The sequence below is a fragment of the Mirounga angustirostris genome, unplaced genomic scaffold (assembly GCF_029215605.1).
Source record: "Mirounga angustirostris isolate CCGP_5_RB_7025 unplaced genomic scaffold, mMirAng1.0.hap1 SCAF_12, whole genome shotgun sequence".
NCBI lineage: Eukaryota > Metazoa > Chordata > Mammalia > Carnivora > Phocidae > Mirounga > Mirounga angustirostris.
This window is the reverse complement of record NW_026991720.1, coordinates 108,499,376-108,513,658: the sequence shown is the minus strand read 5'-3', so window position 1 is coordinate 108,513,658 and position 14,283 is coordinate 108,499,376. Positions and strand designations below refer to the sequence as shown.

Here is a 14,283-nt window from a genome sequence, read left to right as displayed (position 1 = left end):
GTGAGTGGAGACCAGACCACACGGAGCCGAATTCTTCAGAGTGTGAACCAACTGAATAGCAACATTCATTGACTCCAGACAACTGGATCTGCTTCCAGAAAACAATCATGGGAAAGAGTCATCTAGAAACGAGGCTAAGGAACAGTGGCCGCCATGTGCCCCAGAAGCCTTCAGATCCTTAGGTTGCTAATGTCCTCTACCATCATGCCCAGAGGTGGCAACCTGAGGCTCAGAGTCTTTAGTACCACCCCCCCCATCCCCTCATTCCCTTTGGCTTATGAATTAATGAGAGGAAAAGCTCAGGGAGGCTATCCATCGCTGGTGTGTTCTTTCCATGAGTCAAAAAGTTGACCCACAAAAGACTAGCAGAATCCTAGAAACAGAGCTCATGAGATTCGCTCAATCAGCAAATTGTTGCTGAGCCCCTTCTATGTGCAACCATTCTTCTAGGCAACAGGATGCAGCAAGGAATCAAAGAAAAGACCAGCTCACATGGAGCTTCTATTCTCACCACGGCACCCACGTTTAGGCCTTTCTACTTGCTTGTAACTCTTCCTGGACCACTCTACCCCCAGAAATCTGCATGAGTCACTTACTCTCTAACCTCCTTCAGATTTTTACTCCATTAACACCCTTTCTGCAAGGTCCTCTTCCAACCACACTATGCAAACTCGCATCATCTTCCAGAACCATCCTTACCTATTTTCCCTAACACTTATCACCATCTAACACATTATATGTTTCTCTTATTTTTTCTTATTTTTCTCCTCCCACCAGAATCCATGCTTCAGAAACGCAGGGGTGATTGTCTGGTTTGCTCATGACAGTATCCCTAGTGCCTTTAGCTATAACTGGCACGTAGTAGGCATGAAATAAATCCTGGTTCGTTCGCATGATCAAACAAGGCTTTTGACACATGCAGATATGTGCAGGCCTCCTGTGTTCACCTGTATTCATTATCATAAGCCTCATGGATATTCCTACATAGGCCTAAGTTCCTTCTCTTGGTCATACAGTTTTAAAAGCCCTATATGTCCAAATTTGCAGGCATTTATCCTTACTTTACTTGGTTTGCTTTAGTTCTTTGTGCTTAAACGAAACATTTTTCTCTTCTTATGTGGTCTTCAAACATGAGCATTCTCTTCTTTTCATACTCAGACCATTTATTACATTCCCTGCAGAATCCCTAAGCACTTAAGACTATTTGTAGCTACACATATGTCAATTCACAATATCACAAAACAGCTCTACAAAAGATAAAAATGATGTCAAATGTCTAATTTTTATTCTTTTCAAATGCAATCTCTGACTTTAAAAGTAGGCATACATGTAAACAAAAGCAGTCTAACTGAATTAAAATTCCAAATCTAATAAAACCTTCCCCTCTCTTCCTCTAGTATATCTTTGGATGTCTCTAAATAGTTGGGTTTCTCAATGCAAACATCTGAGTTGCAGTGATTTTCAAGAGAAAGATATGAATGTACAAGGCCTCTGATACAGAAATAATTAAATGCTATGCTTCTTAATTCTCTAACTCCTCAAGAAACACTGGCTAACAAGGAGAAATGAATGGAAAATGCCAGAAGAGCTGATCTTATGGCCTGTTCTCCCACCTACTATAATGTGACCCCAGGGCCAGTTTTTGCTTTCTTATCTGTACAAAGATAATATACCCTGACCTTCTCACCACAAAGAACTTTTCCGGGAATAACATAAATTAGTAGTGGGATATGCTCTAAACTACACAGCAACAGTCAAATGAAAGGTAGAATGATTTTGCCTAAAGGCCAAGTCCTCTTAACGGCTCCTTGAGGCGCAGTAAAACCCACAGTACCGTTGACCCTTGAGCTGTGCAGGGGGTTAGGGGCGATGATCCCCCTCCCCCGAGTCAAAAATCCGCATGACTCTAACTCTCCCAAAACATAACTACTAATAGCCTACTCTTGGTTGGAAGCCTTACTGATAACATGAACAGTTGATCAGCACACATTTTGTATGTTATATGTATGTTACACTGTATTCTTATAATAAAAGAAGCCAGAGAAAAGATGATGTTAAGAAAATCATAAGGAAGAGAAAATACATTTTCAGTCCTGTAGTGTGTTTATGGGAAACAATCTGTGTAAGTGGACCAGTGCAATTCCAGCTCATGCTGTTCAAGGGTCAGCTGCAGTTCTTTCTGCTTCTCATCCCCTTATATCAAATACATCACAAAAAAGTAATTCTTTATAGATACATTTTGGGATATACCTTTGACTGTATTGTCCTCAGATTTTTTTTTTATTAAAGATTTATTTATTTATTTTTATTTGAGAGAGAGAGAATGAGAGAGAGCGAGTACATGAGAAGGGGGAGGGTCAGAGGGAGAAGCAGACTCCCTGCCGAGCAGGGAGCCTGATGCGGGACTCGATCCCGGGACTCCAGGATCATGACCTGAGCCGAAGGCAGTCGCTTAACCAACTGAGCCACCCAGGCGCCCCTGTATTGTCCTCAGATTAACGAGATGAATGTCACAAGGCAAAGATGACAGTAACGGAGAGAATTCACCTAGCAGCTGAGGGGTGGACACGGGGATCTTTTCTGTCATTGTAAAGACAGGATGATTCAGGAAAGAGGAAGTTATGTGGCTAACGAGAGAAGGATAACTGACTGACTTCTTTTCTTCTTCCTATCAAGAAAAAACAGAAATGCTTAAGTGTTATATATATATGCAGTTTTCACAATATTAATGGAATTACCTGACAGGGTTTAAATAGAAAAGAAATATAAACAAAAACAAATATTTTAATTTTATATTTTGTAAATAACAGTCTTAGCCAACACAGAGATTACCAAGTCCATTTGTAAGCAATACAAGAAAATGAACAGTGTCCACCTAACTCATGTTTAGAAAGATCTTTTTTCCATTGCTTTAGTACTAAAAATCCTGATAACATTTTCCAAAAAACATTTTAGGACAAGGCATAACATTTTACGGAAACTCTTTCTCAACCTACCACAAAATTCTTAAATAGATGGGCTGGGATATTCACACATCTTGCACATCATCAAATGTGATCTCTTCTCCCTCAGGTTTTACCCACCATATACTCATGGTTTCATTTATACACTCAACTAGACCATAACATCTTGTGATCTGAAGCTATGCTCCATATATGTTACCCAATGACAGGATTTTTTGGGGAAAAACTCTCAAAATAAATAAGGTTTTTAAAATAACACAAGGAGTATACCTATATCATCTGTTAAATTTGGTAAATCACTACCACTGAACTGAAACTGTTAAATTATGTTATATAATAGTTAGTACATATTTACCTAGTACACAATTATTCAGTAGAATTTAAAAGTACTTTGGTCATTGCTATGGTATATACTTAAAGACAAGTGTTTCTGCATGTTCAAACATTAAACAAGTCTGCCAGGGCTGGCGATAGGCATATGGTAGATGACACACTCAATTAACTAAATCAATGACTAAGTAGAATCTTAACCAATAATGCCTAAGGTATAAGAGCACACAGAGAAAAACACTGAGAAGAGAAAATAATTTATGTAGAAAGGTTTTTTGATCAACAGTGACATGTGGAACAAATTTAATTTTGTATCTTATTTTTAAACTGTCCATTTCACTGATATCCTCTGATTTTGCATCCTTTCTGCAATACAGGGCTCAAATAAAAGGCTTGGCTACTTATCTGGCCGAAAAGATAGGATTTATAGGAGATACGGGGCTTAAAATTCAGAATGTCAGATTAGCACTGAACAGAGGGTATTGAGCAAAGAGTGACAAGCATCTTGCCAGCAGCGAACTGTAGATGTCATTACAATTCAGACTATGGAGAAAGAAAAAAAATTAAAGGCAGTAGAGGGACAGTGCATACTGAGATACTGACACAAGGTCTAAATGACTTGTAAATAAAATATGCACCCATCCCACACTCTTTTTTTAAAAGAAAGATTAAAAAAGCATATATAATAATATTCACCAACAATACTGAAATTTAATGCATGTTGTTGAATACTGAGGGAACAGTTTCAACTGGAAACTTTAAATGTACTCCAAGATCAAAGGACTTCATAATCTAGGTCAGGATTGCTGACAAAATCACTTTTCAATAATAAAAGATAAAAGATCCCAACAGAAAAGAAGACACCTGCCGTATTAGAATCAGAAGGCATTAAGTCCATTCTAGGTCAAGTAACATTCAGAGAAAGCTCTCTGGCTTTGTTCTATGCTCTTGGAGGAATCCCTGGACACTTCAGTGAATAGGTGGGATACTTCTTGATGGATTATGTATACCTTTCAAACAGTAATGTGCATATATACTCTTCCTCCCAACCACACCAGTTCCCTTGACTCTCAGTGCCCCCCTGCAACCTACCATACATAAAAATGGCTTGGGGAGCTTTAAACATAGATCCCCGAATCCTAACCCAAATCTACTTAATCAGAATTTCCAGGGGTGAGCCCTAGGTAGCCAAAGCTTAACAGCCCCCAGAGTGAATCTCAAATCTCGGTCAGTCTGACACAGCTCTGTGGACACGTGCTGGGAACCATCACCCCAGACATCCTCCCAACCTTGTAGAAGAAACCGCTGCCTTTGCAATCAAATGTCTGAGTCTCATCCTTTAACTAGTTTTGGATTAAGAAAATGATTCAGACTCAGAAACATGTTAATGCTAAGTCTCGTCAAAGGAAACAATATCATGACTGTAAGTGCTTCGAGAATTCAAGAACTGTGCCATTTACTGTCCTAAGCAGGATAAGGGAGAGAAGTTTAGGGAAGATTTGTGGTTCAGAGCTATAAAAGCACCACGAACAAATAACGCTGCTGGAAGCTGGCCAGGCAGGGTGGGACAAAATCTCACAGAAGGTTCCATGATTCATGCACTTTCTTAACATGTTTATAGCAACGAGGGGCTCGACAAGATATTTAGCTGGTGAATTATCACCTTTTGATTAATCTCCTGGAAAGGTAATCTTTTAACTGTAACCTTTATGATAAACCCAAAGCTTATAACACATGTTTGCTATAGGAAATTTTAAGCTGTAAATGAATTCTCCAGACTTGCAGTACTAATATACTACTCTAAACATTATTTGGTTCCTTGTGGGTTGGAAGGCTTCAAGCTGTTCAGATCTAGCTTTCTCCTTGCATTCTGTATGAAATTATAAAGAGTTTATAGCACATTCTGATCCAAACCACAAGAAGTTGAGATCTCCATTGGGTTCCAGCCCTTATTTTATAAATCAGAACTTCCTGCTAGGCTCCATGGTGTCCTTCATGAAGCCCATTTAAGTTATCTGATCCCTAAACATCAAAGGTTTCCATCCATCTACAGCAAAACTTGCTAAATAAATTATCTAAGACAATAAGAGATGATATTTTGAGTCACTTTGGCTTATTCAGTATGACCTGATACATGGTGAGAACTGGATAAATGTTTTTTTAAACTTAATCTATCAACAAGTAAATGTAATATAAATAAAGGAGAGAAAAATACAGTAGGAGAAAGGATGTGGTAAAAAGAGACAGAAGAAATAATTGATGAAAATTAATGAATCATAAGATTTAGAAATATATCTCATTTAGCGCAGAGGTGAAGCCTGGTGATCTGTGAGCTAAATCTGCCTACAGATAGGTTTTGATAGGTCTGCATGGTATTAAAAAGTTGTCTGTTTTTTGGCCAACTCTCAAAAAAGAAAAAAAATCCAGGAGATTTCACAGTGAAATTGTCAACAACAACAAAAAAACTCCCTAAAACAGGTAACTTTTTTTTTTTTTAAACCCAAAACACTGGAAACCCAAGTCACCCTGGGCCCCCATATTCCCTCAAGCGCAGCTGAGTTGTAGCTCCTTGGTGGGATGTGTCCTCACTCATCACAGACCCGGGGTCACCTCACTTACGCGTTTGCCCTTAAACCTGACCAACCTCCCTCATGCCATCACTTTTCTGAGTCCTGTCAGCATTTGAGCTTTTCATCTGATCTCTCCTAGCTCCTTTTCCTGACATGTAAAGAACTGGTATCCACAGGTAAAATGACACAACTGTAATACCTGAACACTTCCCAGCACTTCTAATTCCTGGTTCAATGCCCTCTACCTATAGCAGTCTTCAGCAGGAAGGGATAGGGAGTAAGTGTCAAAGAAACAAAACCTAAAGGGTCAATGCCAAAGAGACAATTCCCACTTTCCGCTTCCGTTGGTCATTACACATGGATGATAGTCCACCTCACATAGCTACAGTAACCCACTGGGCATCTGCACATCTCACAGCAATTATCATTCCAGTCCTTGTTCTCACTGCCTCTCTGCAGAACACTCACGAACAGGATTCGGTTCCACTTAGTCACCCAGATAACTCCTCCCAGAGGCTCTGGCAGGCTGAAGACTTTCTACTAAAATGCCTTCCTGTACAGAGACTGTCTCCTCACCATGGTTCCTACCATCGACATCTTAAACATGAGAGTCTGAGTTGAAAATAAAAACACTTTCTATAAAGTTTAAGTTATAGGAGATGGAACATTCCTTAATCAAATGCCTTTTTAATCAATTGCACTAGAAATTAAAATGTATTTTCTCTTCTCTAGTTCATTTTTTATTGAAAAGAAACTATTGATTTAAGTCCAAGAATCTATAGTTGAGCAAAAAGAAAAATTTAACCAACATAGGATTATACAAACACTGGATCAAATTTCAATCAATTACTATCCAAGGAGTTTTGAATGGGAATAAACAAATTATTTCACTTCTAAGTGAAAGCTTTATAGATCTGACATGAAAATGCTTATTGCCATAGTTAATAGAAGCTTTGCAAATTAGTGTCTATATAGAGAGAAAAAAAAAATCATAAAAGCCAGAGACATTTTCGGGAGGAGAAAAAGACAGTAGCTGCCAGCACTCAGACAATAATTTTCCTGTGCAGTTTTAGTCCTCAAATTAAGCTATCCTGTCAGTAATTGATTTAAACCATGAGTCCCAAGAACTGGTTTAAATCTTGACATCTAAAAATGGATATTAAAATCTTTTTTCCTAAAAGATTCTAGATACTGAAAGAATTCTTGGCTTTAATGAGCTGTTGCCATTTCATTCAATCAACCAGTGTTTTATTTATAGAATAGCTACCATAGGCAAGGAGCCCTGTGGGGTACATAAAAATGAAGCAGACAAGTCCCTGGAATGGAGCAGGGGAAGAGAACATGCCGAGTATGACAAGGCAGTAAGCAGGGGCTGGGATAAATGCGGTGGCACCATGCGCTATTACAGCTCACTCATTTATGCATTTGTGCATTCATTCATGCAACACATATCGGGTGCTTCCTCTACCAGGAACAATTCTAGAAGCAGAGGAACATGGCCCCCACTCTCATGAAGTTATGGTCCAAAAGAGGAGAGAGACAATGATCAAATATAATCACATCTATGCACGGAGAACAGATGCGCAATTCTGAGGAGGCACTGAGGATGGTGATCTGGCCTGGTCAAGAAAAAGCAGTTGACCAAGGCAGCTTTGGCCTGAACTATTATGAAGAGTTCCCTGGGCACAGAATGAAACCACAAATGCAAAGGTGCTGTGGGCCCCAGGTGCGTAGGGAGCACTTGGGACTGAAAGAAAACTAGTGGGCCTAGAGCAGAAATAACACGAGTCATGCTGGATGAAGCTGGGGGACAGGCAGGGCCCAGATCATGAGGGGCTCTTCAGGCCATGGGAAGGATTTTGGCTTTTATTAGGAGAGCAATGAGAAGACACCTGAGGGTTAAGAAGGGAGCAGTGAGGTCAGATTGAATTTTGAAAAGATGAATCACTTTGCTTACTTGATTTGAGAACAAATACGGCAGGAAAAGAAGAGCAGAATGATTCAGGAAACACATGATGTTTGTTTAGATAATGGTGGTCAAAATAAGCGAGTTTATAGATTTGAAATATTTAGGCAATAAGATAGTCAACACTGGTGATCATTGTTTTAAGAAAGGGGCAGGCAAAGGAGAAGTATCAATGAGAGATGACTGCTATGTATGTGGCACTGGATGGAAGGTGGTACTAGTCCCCGAGAGAGCAAACACTAGAAAAGAGCAGGTCTGGGGGGAAGGGAAGAGAGATCATGAGAGTGATCATGGATATGTCGGGTCTGAATAGCAGGATGCAGCTAGGTAGATGGGTCTGCAGGTAAGAGGTGAAATATATGTGTGGGTTTCATCTGCGTAGAGGTGGTCACCAAAGCCACAGGAGTAGGAGAGATTGCAGAGGGAGAACATATAAAACGAGAAAAGGAGAAGGCGTGGGGCCAACCCTTGAGGACTCTGACATTTAATGGCTTAATAACCATCAGAGAGATAAAGAACCACTTGAGAGCTAGGAGGAAAACCAGATGAGCATGGCACCACGGAAGCCCTGGCTAGACTGTCTTCTAAGAAGTGACATGGTCAGTGTCGAATGCTGCTGCAAGGTGAAGTAAGATGGTGGATCTCGTGACACTGGCAAGGGTGTGTGTGTGGTGGGGGAAGCTAAAGCAAATCTGAAATGAGTCGAGTGTGACACGGAAGCAATGAAATAAACCCATCTTCCAAAGCGGCTCAACTGGGTGTGGAAGACAGGACGGGAGAGCAGGGCAAATGGACACGAGTCTGTGTGGAGGTTGTTTTTGGTATGTATGTATGTATGTATGTATTTATTTATTAAAGATTTTATTTATTTTTTAGAGAGCGAGCGAGCGAGAAACAGCATGAGAGGGGAGAGGGTCAGAGGGAGAAGTAGGCTCCCCGCTGAGCCAGGAGCCTGATGTGGGACTCGATCCCAGGACCCTGGGATCATGACTCGAGCCGAAGGCAGACGCTTAACCATCTGAGCCACCCAGGCGCCCTTGGTTTTTATTTTTAATAGGAGAAAATGAAGAGTGTCTAAAAGCCTGCAGAAAGGGTTTCTTTCCTAGGGAAATGTCAGCTATGAAGGGCAGAGAGAGGGAAGGAGGATGATGATGCTGAGGAGGGCGCTGGGGTACGTTGCAAGGACAAGTGGAGGTACTGGCCTGGGAGGAAAGGAAGGTAAAAATGTCTCTATTGCAACATGAGGGAAGAAGGAAAGGGTGGGAGGAGATGGTTGATACCTAGAACAGAGAGCCCTGTCAGATGTGAAGTCGATGGTGAGGCCACCAGCTAAAAAGAGTAGAAAAGATCTGAAATGGATCAGTGAAGAAAGAAGGAGAGCAGAGTGAGAAAAAAAGGGCTGTGTACAGATCATCTGAGGTGGGAAATCAGTAAAGCACGGAGGACTGTGATGATGACTTTTGTGTAGCCTTGAAGAGGCGTATTGTCATGTTGGTTTACATCCAACTGAGCTTTAGCCAGATTTTTTTAATGGAATGCTGAGGTTTTGTCTTGAGAAATGAAAACTGAGCAAGAAGATAGACAAGTAAATCCATTTTCAATTGAGGAGTCTAAGACTAGAATAAGCACACTAAGGTTTCCCATAAATTTTACTAATCAAACTTAATCTAAGTATGTGATTAAGTTCTATTCTTAAATTCAACTCTTATTTTCTTTCAAAATAATCTCAGAAAATCTCACCCAAACTGATTCTTTAACATTTTACATCTACATAATAAGGAAAAATAAAAAATAAGATGACCTAAATGCAAATCTGACATATGTGTAACTGAAGTTCTCTTTTTTGTCAATATAGGCTACACCTATTATAAAGATATCTCAATCCTGGGAACTGAAAATCATAAAAAAAGTGGACAGTCATAATTTCAAATTTTGGGTGGCAAAGAACAAACAACATCAGAACGTATGAGTTATTATTTTTTCCTACCGTATTCACACTTCTTTTTTCCAGTAGTAGTCGAAATAAATTAGCTGTAACCTTGTTATCATGGACACCTTGCTCAAGGCCGCGATTATCATCTTGCATGAGTCTTCGATCCATGATAACTTCAATCTGACCTAACAAACAAACAAACAAACAAACTGGCCAGAGTTATTTAATACAAACATCCAGTGACAATCACATAAGTTTAGGCACGGTCCTGATTTAAGCCAAGGAGACAGATCCATATAGCCCAAAGTACCAAGGGCTTTCTCAAAACAGCTAGGATAAATGCAAAAAACAGGACTTTATTTCCATTCTTCTTCATAAATGTCTGGTAAAATTTGGTAAGAAATTTGAAAATGAGACAGATCAAAACTTAAGTGAAATTTAAAAAGAATTAATCTGAAGAGTAAATTATGTCCTCTAAAATTTTTAGTGGTAGCACCTGGAATTTAAAAACATTTACGAGGTTCATTAGGAAACATACATCACACCTGGAGTAACAAGGCAAATACAGATGTGTAGAATCTAAAAAGGATTTGAAAGACTAAGCGTTTTGGTTACTTGGTATCTGCTGATTCTCTGAAGAAACCCCAGGATTTGGAGACACCCAGCACGTACCCCCTTCCCTCCCTGGTATTAAGTTAGTGGCATCAACTATCCTCTCTCCTCTAGTTCAAGAAGAGGTCATATTTGGTTCCTTCATTGGCTGTGCAGTAATTCCACACCTCCTCTAGGTTAAGTTGTAAGCTAAGAATTAGGCTATGAGACTACAAACCAAAAAACCCTATCCAAAACAAAGCAAAAAACCACCCAGAGCCACAGTCATATATTTACACTAAAAAAAAACCTAGTCATACATAAAAAAATATATGCATATTCATCCATCCACTCATTCACATTTGTTACAGTACTAAATGATCTTTTGGCATAAAAGAGCAATACATAAAATATTTTAATAACTATTATTTTTACACAGTCAATCCAACTCTGTTTAGTTCTTTCTTCTCAATTTAGGTACCCAGTACATAAAACTGCCAGTGATGGTCAGAATTTTCGTTGTTACTACCTCCATATTTATTTTAGAACACAACTGTCTAGAATGTGCTCCTCAGGCACTGGGACGAATTGGCCATCTAGAGCTTGATCATGTCACACCCAAATGAGTACATCAATCTCTTGGCAGTTTCTCTCTTCTCCCTGCCTCCAAATGTTAGCCCTCATAATATGTGACACTCAGTAAATCTCCTGGGCTGTACTCAAATTGTTCTTCTGTTTGTAGGTACTGAAATGCTAGGGTGCTTGGCTGTCTGTAGCAGGGGCACCTGGGCCAGGTGTGACTCTTGAGCCCCCCATTTTTAAACGTTGCCTTAAATTCTCAAAGCTGGGTCCTTAAATAGGGAACTAGACATTAGGACTGGAGCAATCATGGAGTAGACAGTTATGTCACTTCCCTTGACAAAGGCAAGCTGAGAAATAAAGCTCCTCTGTCCCTAAACCACATTTAGGAATTTTATGTGAAGTTGTCCAATCTATAAATAGTTGACTTAATTTTTTAAAAATCAAAACATATGGAGTGCCTGGGTGGCTCAGTCATTAAGCGGCTGCCTTCAGCTCAGGTCATGGTCCCGGGGTCCCGGGATCGAGCCCCATATTGTGCTCCCTGCTCCCTGGGAAGCCTGCTTCTCCCTCTCCCACTCCCCCTGCTTATGTTCCCTCTCTCGCTGTCTCTCTCTTTCTCTGTCAACTAAATGAATAAAATCTCCAAAAAAAAAATAAAAATAAAAACATAAAAAATTCCAGACTCCTGGGCTCTTCAGAAGCAGAAAAATTTGGCAACCCTGGGCCCCTTTCCCCATGGTGACAACAACCTGGCGCTGAGCAGCGGCTGCCCCACCGTTCACTGGGAATGGTGTGCCCCAGTTTGCCGAAGCCCCACCACTCCCCGCTGCATCCCTGATGTGAGGCCATTATTATTTTTCTAACAGCGTTAATGTCTTTACGGCATCATCTCATGAGTCTGTGTAATGAAAGCCACAAAAGAAGATGAGTAGTATGCTTTTTTGTGGGGGTGGACATATGGAATGTATGTATATGCCCAATTAAAAAAGTGGGTTTGGGGCAAAGGGTACGTCAGGTACCTGCACACCTTTATTATCTGCCTGGCTCCTTAAGACATTTGTCTTAGCAACTCTTAATATGTAAGAAAGAAGAGCAATTTGACTACATATAAATGATAATGAAAAAATATGTATTATAAAGGACATACGCCTCTCCATAGAAGGTTTTATAAAAATTAATCTGTGTTTACGATTTATTTTCTCTGTCCATCTTGTTCTATCTTTTGGAATCCTTAAAGTTGTGTCTGTCACCTCTTTATCTGCCTAGCTGTATCATTGCAACTCCCTTTCTTCTTTCGGGTAGAAGTGCCCTAGAACGATACGATTCAGAGGAGGAACTAGGTTTGAACTGTTACGTCCCGCCTTTGCGAACTTAGGCAACTCTGGGAATTTCTAACTTTTACCCCAGCTCCCTCTCCTCTTTGGCTTCTGGGAGAGTTTCCACAGCCATTCCATTATGACAACGACAGAGGCTTGTGCAAACAATGAGCTATCAGGAGAGAAAAATTATCTTTAAGAAGCCATGGTTTCATGGAGCTTTAGGTCCCTCATTCTTCATCAGAAGATTGAAGAAATACATTATTTTATGTTATTCTCACAAAACCAAAATTAACTAATAGCTGGTGTCTGAAGATGATAATTAATAATATGACCAACAGAAAAATTATACATTTGGAACTGAAACTTGTAAGAGCAAAAAAGAATCCAAACAACACGCACCACTTTTCAAACTTGAAACCCCTAAAGACTGAGCTGAGAGTAATGTCAAGCGATGCTTGGTGTCCTGTATATAGGCCATTGTGGTCATCGGATAGACATTTGCTTGAAGAGGCAATTTGCTCATCGTCATTCTGGGCTGAATCTATAAGACCAAACAGTTCACTTTAAAAAAAAGAAATCAAGGGATATTTACAGATGTACTTTAAAAAATTAGTACTGACTACAGATGACGTTTCTTCCAAAAAGAAAAAGGTATAGCTTCCTTTCTTGTTCAAAGGAAGAGCTAATTTAGGAATTAAAACATTCTTTCAAACAATATGAAAAAAAAAATGAGGATCTTAGAAAACTTTTAGGTGAGAAAGGTAGAACTTATCCAGGTTCTTAAAATAGGCATTCCTATTTAAATTCAGAATAAAAATCCTTAACAAAAGTCTTCTAGCTTTCCAATATTTGCATAAAACAAATTATAAAGGTAGCAAGTATTCATTTCTCATCTAAATCTAACATACTGCTTTTGTAATGAATGCTAAGCATAATAGCTCTCTATCCCCTTTCAAAAAATCTCTCTTATAATTCTTGAATCAGTTTTAATAAATACCACAGATCCCCTTATCAAATCCTCTAACATATTACATTAAAATAATCAAATTAATATTTATATTTAAAAACTCTTCAGTGCTTATTCTTCCTGTTTAGTGTCAATGTAGGTAGTTCCATATTTTAACTTCTCTTGGTCTGGTATGTGAATGCATGAAATACATTATTTTATTTTTTGACCGAAAATTCACTAAGCTGGTTGGGGCTGAGGAGAGTCCCTCAAACCTCAGGAGGAAACATCAAACAGAGACTTTGTTACGAGGTATCTTATTCACACCACATAAAAATGACATCTCTCCTGTTCAGCTCATGCAAGTCTGACATGACACTCAAGAAGAAAAGGAGTACAAAGTTAATGTAATAGTATTGAGTGCCCATTATAACGAGACAAAGTACGGGCATTCACAAATATGATCTTTAATCTTTACAACAACCCTGTAGTGCATCCTTTAACTTACTGGTTGTACTGAATAGTGTCCCCCAAATTCATGGTCATCCATAACCTGTGAATGTGATTTTGTTCTGAAATAGGATCTCTACAGACATAAGGTATAGTGGATTAGGGTGGGCTCTAATCCAAGGGCTGGTGTCCTTCTAAGCGGGAAACCTGGACACGAAAGGACACACACGGCAACACAAGGAGAATGCGACAGGGACTCTGGGACAGCAGAGGCAGACAGTGGAGTGATGGGTCTACAAGCCCATCAGAAGCCCCAACAGGCAAGGAAGAGTATTTCCCTAGAACCTCTGGAGGGAGTGTGGCCCTGAAGACATCTTGATTTGGGACTTCTGGTGTCCAGAACTATGACAGAATAAATTCTTGTTGTTCTAAGCCACCCATTTTGTGGTAATTTGTATCACAGGCCCAGGAAATTATGAACCTGAAGAAACAACTGCAAAATGTTAAAAAAAAAGAAAAAGAAAGAAAGAAAGAAAGAAAAAAGAAGAGAGAGTTTCAAAGAATTTTCCATTTCTCCTTTCCAATCTGGATCTTCCCAATCAAATTAACTTGTATACTCACTGAAAAGGACAT

The 14,283-nt window shown here is 39.5% G+C and overlaps 1 long non-coding RNA gene across 1 annotated transcript in view; it reads right to left on the bottom strand.

The window, feature by feature from the left end:
• The window catches only part of LOC135362145 (uncharacterized), a 53,792-nt gene that overhangs the window by 10,308 nt on the left and 29,201 nt on the right, over positions 1 to 14,283 (bottom strand). The window contains exons 6-7 of the long non-coding RNA XR_010406647.1: positions 12,654 to 12,795; positions 9,817 to 9,947 (exon numbers count right to left, since the gene is read on the bottom strand). This is a non-coding gene — a long non-coding RNA (uncharacterized LOC135362145). The remainder of the gene's footprint in view (positions 1 to 9,816; positions 9,948 to 12,653; positions 12,796 to 14,283) is intronic.